A 6,792-nucleotide genomic window follows, 5' to 3' on the forward strand; every position below is an offset into this window, starting at 1 on the left:
AAGAAATCTGTTCATTTTGCTGCTGAGGTTGAGACATATGAGCCAGAACCTGATCAAGGACACCAAGAGGAAGATGTGAACTATGTGTATGGGAATCAGGGACAGCGGTTTGGAAATCAGCAAGGCAATAGGCCTTACAGTGGGAACTCTTCAGGCTACACTTCCAAGCCAGAGTATCAGCAGCAACAACAGAACAATGGCTATACAAGGACATATGGGAACTCATCTTATCAGTCTCCACCTCCTAAGAATTCTTCAGAGAGTAGAATGGAAGCCATGCTTGAGCAGCTTTTGCAAGGACAGGAGCAATTGACAGTGACATTCAATGGGAAGATTGAAAATGTCTACACTGAGCTGAATGGGAAGATTGATGCATTGAATGTTCATGTTAAGAAGCTGAAGATTCAAGTTGCACATACTGCTGGGTCTATTAAACGACAAGAGAGTGTTCTTCCAGCAAGAACTGAGTCAAACCCCAGACATGCTTGCAATGCAATATCAGTGCGAGATGAAGATGATGGTGAAATTGCTTCTGCAGAAAAAGAAAGAAATCGACCAATCTCTCGGTTTCAGATGATGGTGTCGATCGATACCACCTGGGTTTCGGTCGACACCCTTCTCAGACAGAATCAGAAACTGCAAAATCTCAGGTTCCAGCAGTTGAAAGGGTCTACAAGCCTAAGGTTCCTTTTCCCAAGCCAAGAAAGTCTAAGCAAGAGATGGAGGAAGCTAGATGCAAAGCAATGATGGACAAGGTGATGATTGAGATGCCTTTAATTGATGCAGTAAAGCTTTCACCACCTCTTAAGCGGTATGTGAAGAGAATGGTATCCAATGGTTTGAGCCCTGAAGAAGGAGCACTTATTACAAAAGATGTCAGTGCAATTCTGTTGAACCAGCCTGTTGAGAGGAAGAAGGTGAGAAAGCAGGAAGTGGTTGTTNTTTGAGGGATCAAGAGGGCCACTTGCGCAATGAGAAGGGCCAAAAGATTGATGCTGAGGGCAATGTGATTGCTGAAATTGCTGTTGTCGACGAACCAGCTGATGGTGTCGACGGTGTCGATCGACACCAAGCAGGTGGCATCGATCGACACCCACCTGCAGACGTGCGTGGAGCTGCCAACCACGTACAGAACCCCGTTCGATGACAGAAGAACAACCGGGATCTGATCAGGACCATTGCTGACTACAATCGGGCTGATCTAGTGTATGAGAACCGGTTTGCTATTGTTCCTCCCCCTTTTCAGAGGAATGATTTTGAGTTGAAACCTGCGTACTTTCAACTAGTTGGGCAAAGACCTTTCTCTGCTTTGCTCAATGAGAAGCCCTTGGATCACATTGAGCATTTTGAGGATCTTGTGACCAGTATCAAGGCTAATGGAGTGACTGAGGACTTCATATTCTGCAAGCTCTTCCCATACTCACTTGCAGGAGAGGCATCTCAGTGGTTGAAGCAGTTGCCAGCTGGATCTTTGACATCTTGGCAACAAGTCAAAGTGGCTTTCCTCAACCATTTCTATGATGATGCAATGTCAGATGAGTTGAGAGTCAAGCTATCCACTTTCAAGCAAAGACCAGATGAAGCTTTCAAGGCAGCTTGGGTGAGATTCAAAGCTTATCAGAGGGATTGTCCACACCATGGTTTTTCAAGGGTACAACTGTTGAGTATCTTCTTCAGAGGGTGTGACTGGAAGTATCAGTTAGCTTTGGATGCTGCAAGTCATGGGAACTTCAAGACAAGATTTCCAGAAGATGCTGAAGTTTTGATTGAGAATTTGGCTTCTAGCAATAGCACTAAAGGAGCAGATGCTGAAAGGAAGAGATTGCATGGAGGATTTGATTCAAACCAGTTAGCTTCTGTTAATGCTAAGCTGGATTCAGTGCATAATCTCCTTATGGGAAAGAAATCTGTTCATTTTGCTGCTGAGGTTGAGACATATGAGCCAGAACCTGATCAAGGACACCAAGAGGAAGATGTGAACTATGTGTATGGGAATCAGGGACAGCGGTTTGGAAATCAGCAAGGCAATAGGCCTTACAGTGGGAACTCTTCAGGCTACACTTCCAAGCCAGAGTATCAGCAGCAACAACAGAACAATGGCTATACAAGGACATATGGGAACTCATCTTATCAGTCTCCACCTCCTAAGAATTCTTCAGAGAGTAGAATGGAGGCCATGCTTGAGCAGCTTTTGCAAGGACAGGAGCAATTGACAGTGACATTCAATGGGAAGATTGACAATGTTTACACTGAGCTGAATGGGAAGATTGATGCATTGAATGTTCATGTTAAGAAGCTGGAGATTCAAGTTGCACAGACTGCTGGGTCTGTTAAACGGCAAGAGAGTGTTCTTCCAGCAAGAACTGAGTCAAACCCCAGACATGCTTGCAATGCCTTATCGGTGAGAGATGAAGATGATGGTGAAATTGCTTCTGCATAAAAAGAAGAGAAATCGACCAAATCCTCGACTGCAGATGATGGTGTCGATCGACACCACCTGGGTGTCGGTCGACACTCATCCCAGACGGAACCAGAAGCTGCAAAATCTCAGGTTCCAGCAGTTGAAAGGGTCTACAAGCCTAAGGCTCCTTTTCCCAAGCCAAGAAAGTCTAAGCAAGAGATGGAGGAAGCTAGATGCAAAGCAATGATGGACAAGGTGATGATTGAGATGCCTTTAATTGATGCAGTAAAGCTTTCACCACCTCTTAAGCGGTATGTGAAGAGAATGGTATCCAATGGTTTGAGCCCTGAAGAAGGAGCACTTCTTACAAAAGATGTCAGTGCAATTCTGTTGAACCAGCCTGTACAGAGGAAGAAAGAGAAGAAGCAGGAGGTGGTTGTCTCTAAGGAAGTGAGTGCAATCATTCAATGTAAGACTGCTAAGAAGTTACCAGATCCTGGAAGCTTTGTACTTGATTGCTCTATCTCCACAGGAAGGTTTGCACACTCACTTTGTGACCTTGGTTCTAGCATCAACTTGATGCCACATTCTGTTGCTGTGAGACTTGGGATGACAGAATTCAAGCCAACTCAGATTTCTCTTATCTTGGCTGATCGCTCCCGAAGAACTCCTGAAGGTGTTTTAGAGGATATTCCAGTTAAGGTTGGCAACTTCATGATTCCCACTGACTTTGTGGTGCTGAAGTATGATCAAGAGCCTAAAGATCCTCTCATCTTAGGAAGATCTTTCTTGGCTACAGCTGGTGCCATCATTGATGTGAAGAAGGGACACATAGCACTGAATGTGGATGGTTTGAGTTTGAATTTTGAGATGGATAAGCTGAGGAGGGCTCCTACTATTGATGGACAGACTTTTTCTGTTGAAAAAGTTTCTGCAACACGAGCATCAGGCTCAGTGTCGATCGATGCCACCAAGAGGGTATCGATCGACACCCCTCCACGACCGCGACAAAGCTTGTCCAAAACTGATGCTCCAAGTCAGAAACCTGTTCCCAAACAGAAGAGTCATCAATCCACACTCCAGAGCCCTCAGGTAAGGCAAAGGTACACCTCTCCTTCTCCTAAACTTCCTCCTATCATCAATAAGAATTTCAAAGAGATAAAAACTGTTTTGCAGTTAACCAAGCCACGAGATTATCGTAGAGTGCTTGTTTCTTCTGTTGATGATTTTGCAGGACATAAGAGAAGCACAACCATCCCTAAATCCCGCCCTGGTCCTGTTCCTAACATCCTTGGCAGACCTCATGCACCTAAAGCTTATACACCACCTTGGATGAAGAGGACTTCAATGCCATGTTCTGCTCCTCCGGATGCCTAAGCTCCAATACAGTCAAGCTAATGACTAAAAATAAGCGCTTTGTGGGAGGCGNGATGGATAAGCTGAGGAGGGCTCCTACTATTGATGGACAGACATTTTCTATTGAGAAGGTTGCTGCAACACGAGCATCAGAAGCAGTGTCGATCGACACCAACAACAAGGTATCGATCGACACCCCTCCACGACCGAGACAGAACAGCTCTAAGAATGATGTTCCAAGTCAGAAACCTGTTCCCAAATAGAAGAGTCATCAATCCACACTCCAGAGCCCTCAGGTAAGGCAAAGGTACACCTCTCCTTCTCCTAAACTTTCTCCTATCATCAATAAGAATTTCAAAGANTTGTCTCAACTTTTATCAGGATTTTAACTGGACTTAATCTCTTACTTTGGGGTTGGAAATCAGTGGACTAGACTTCTTCTTCGGGCCATACAAGACAATGCAATTTTTCAAAGTATGTCTCCCCTCTCTCTTCCCTTCAGTGCTTTAAAAAAATCAGAAAAAAGAGAGAATAAAAGATGAGATGATTTTGATCAGTTTAGAGAGGTAAGTAAATTACCAGTGACCTCATTATTCTACTCTTGAGCCAAATGATCACACAAAGCTTGGAAGCGAGGGGTAGGTAAATTACCAATGAGTCCGGTATTCGCTTACACCTTTGATTAAGAAAAAAAGAGAAAAGAAAAGAAAAAAAAATTTGAAGTGAGAAAAGGGAGAGGAAAGGAGATGTAAGAAGAATGTCTTGGCCTGAAGAGAATCCATATGCCACTGATCAATACACCCAAGGTAAGAACTCACCTGTACTTGCTTTAATATTGACTAATGAGATGACAATGGGGATTTCAGATATTCCAAGGGATTGTGGGACTTGAGTAAGGAATGTTGATGCTTATCATGGTTGAGTATAAGGAGTAAGTTTTTGAGTCAGGTAAATGAAGAGTGTGAATAAGAATCATCATGCAATTGAGTGAGTTCCCTGTTTTCAAACCTCTTTCACAGGTCTAAGTTTCTGTTTTGCTTGAGGGCAAGCAAAGGCTAAGTCTGGGGGAGTTGATATATCATGGTTTTTGTGGTTTTTAACCATGATATAAGGAGTCTTTTAGTGTCTTTTCATTTGTTTCTAGATTGTTTTTGAGTCTTTACAGGTTTTTAGCATGAAAGGAGCAAAGTGGAGCAATTTGGATCAGTTTGGAGCAATAATCCGCAAGAAATCAACTTGGAATCGATCAGAGGAGATGGTGTCGATCGACACTGCCTTAGCATCGATCGACACCCAGTCCAAACCGACGAGAGAGCCAAATTTGGAAGTTTTACAAAGTTGCCCGAAGTTTTCCATATTTGCAAGACTAGTCCCTGACGTGTTTTAGGACATATATATATAGTTTTTAGGTTTTCCAAACCCTTAAGTTTTATTCTATCAAGTTTTATTTTTCCTGCAACCCTGAGAGATTTTTGAGAGCTTTTGGAGGAGAGATCTGAACTGCTTTGAGAGAAGAATTTCTTGAACTCCTTCTTACTCTTTTTAATCTCAATTGCTTATTATTCAGAATCATGTTTTGTTCTTCATTGAATATGTCTGAGTAGTTTGCTTGTTAGGTTTAGGGTTTTTCACAAGGATTTTATGAATTATTAGATCTGTTTATTTAGGATTCTTTATCTATCTAGATCTTCCTCTTAGGTTGTTCTTCATATTAATTCTTGATTGATCACCTAGAATTAATACTTTAGGAAAATAAATTGATATGAGAATATAATTGATTTTCCTGATAAAACCTTTTGATGAGCAAAATTACTTCTTGCAAAGAGATTTGATTAAGTGATTTTGTGAACAATCTAAACCTGATTTTATTGCTGATTTTTAACCTAGAATTTTACAAAGAGATTTGGATTTTCTGGTTTTAAATTTAGATATTATTTGCAGTGAGAACTGATTTAATTTACAAAAGTATTTAGAGTTCTAGATCTGTTCTTAATTGCTTGAATCCTAATTTATTGATTGATTTAATATTTCATAATTTCCTGAAAAATTCCCTAGGCCTAGCTGTTTGATCTTCTGAATTTTCACAGCTTTTATTTAATATTTTGCATTGTTTATTTTAATTCAATTTAATTTGTTTAGCTTAATTATAAAACTCTATAATTTATTGTGTAGTCTTGAGTCCTTGTGGAATTCGACCCCTAACTACTGCATTGACCTCTTAATTTGAGAGAGTAGCTCTAGGGTAAATTTGAGCATATCACAACACACACAACTAACTGCAACTAACAAGGAGTTTCGGCCAAAATTCACCATTCGTTGAGGGCATCGATCGATGCTGCCTTGTATGGCATCTGTTGACGCCGGTTGGGTAACCCGCGAAACTGTTCAATTTTTCTTTCAATTTTTCAACACAATTTTTGTTTCTTAGCTTTTCCCTTGGTTGATAACACTGGGGACAGTGTTGTTTAAGTCTGGGGGAGGTTAGTACTAACTACTAACTTGGTTTTTGTGTCTTGTGTCAAAACCATATTTTTGTTTTTATTGAGTCAAATTTTTCAAAAATTTCTGTTGAATTATGATCTCTAACTAATGGTTCTTGTTCTTTGGCTAACACTCTAATGATTCTTGACTAAGCTTGACCTCAGAACTGAAGTGTGGAAAAGACTATGAGCTGTATCAACAATCCTGAAAGCCCATATTCAAAGGATATCTAGTTCAACCAACGCTGTCTCAACTTTTATCAGGATTTTAACCGGACTTAATCTCTTACTTTGGAGTTGGAAATCAGTGGACTAGACTTCTTCTTCAGGCCATACAAGACAGTGCAATTTTTCAAAGTATGTCTCCCCTCTCTCTTCCCTTCAGTGCTTAAAAAAAAAAAAAGAATAAAAGATGAAATGATTTTGTTCAGTTTAGAGAGGTAGGTAAATTACCAGTGACCTCATTATTCTACTCTTGAGTCAAATGATCACGCAAAGCTTGGAAGCGAGGGGTAGGTAAATTACCGATGACCCCATTATTCGCCTACACCTTTG

The sequence above is a fragment of the Camelina sativa genome, chromosome 20 (genome assembly GCF_000633955.1).
Source record: "Camelina sativa cultivar DH55 chromosome 20, Cs, whole genome shotgun sequence".
NCBI classification, from domain to species: Eukaryota; Viridiplantae; Streptophyta; class Magnoliopsida; order Brassicales; family Brassicaceae; genus Camelina; species Camelina sativa.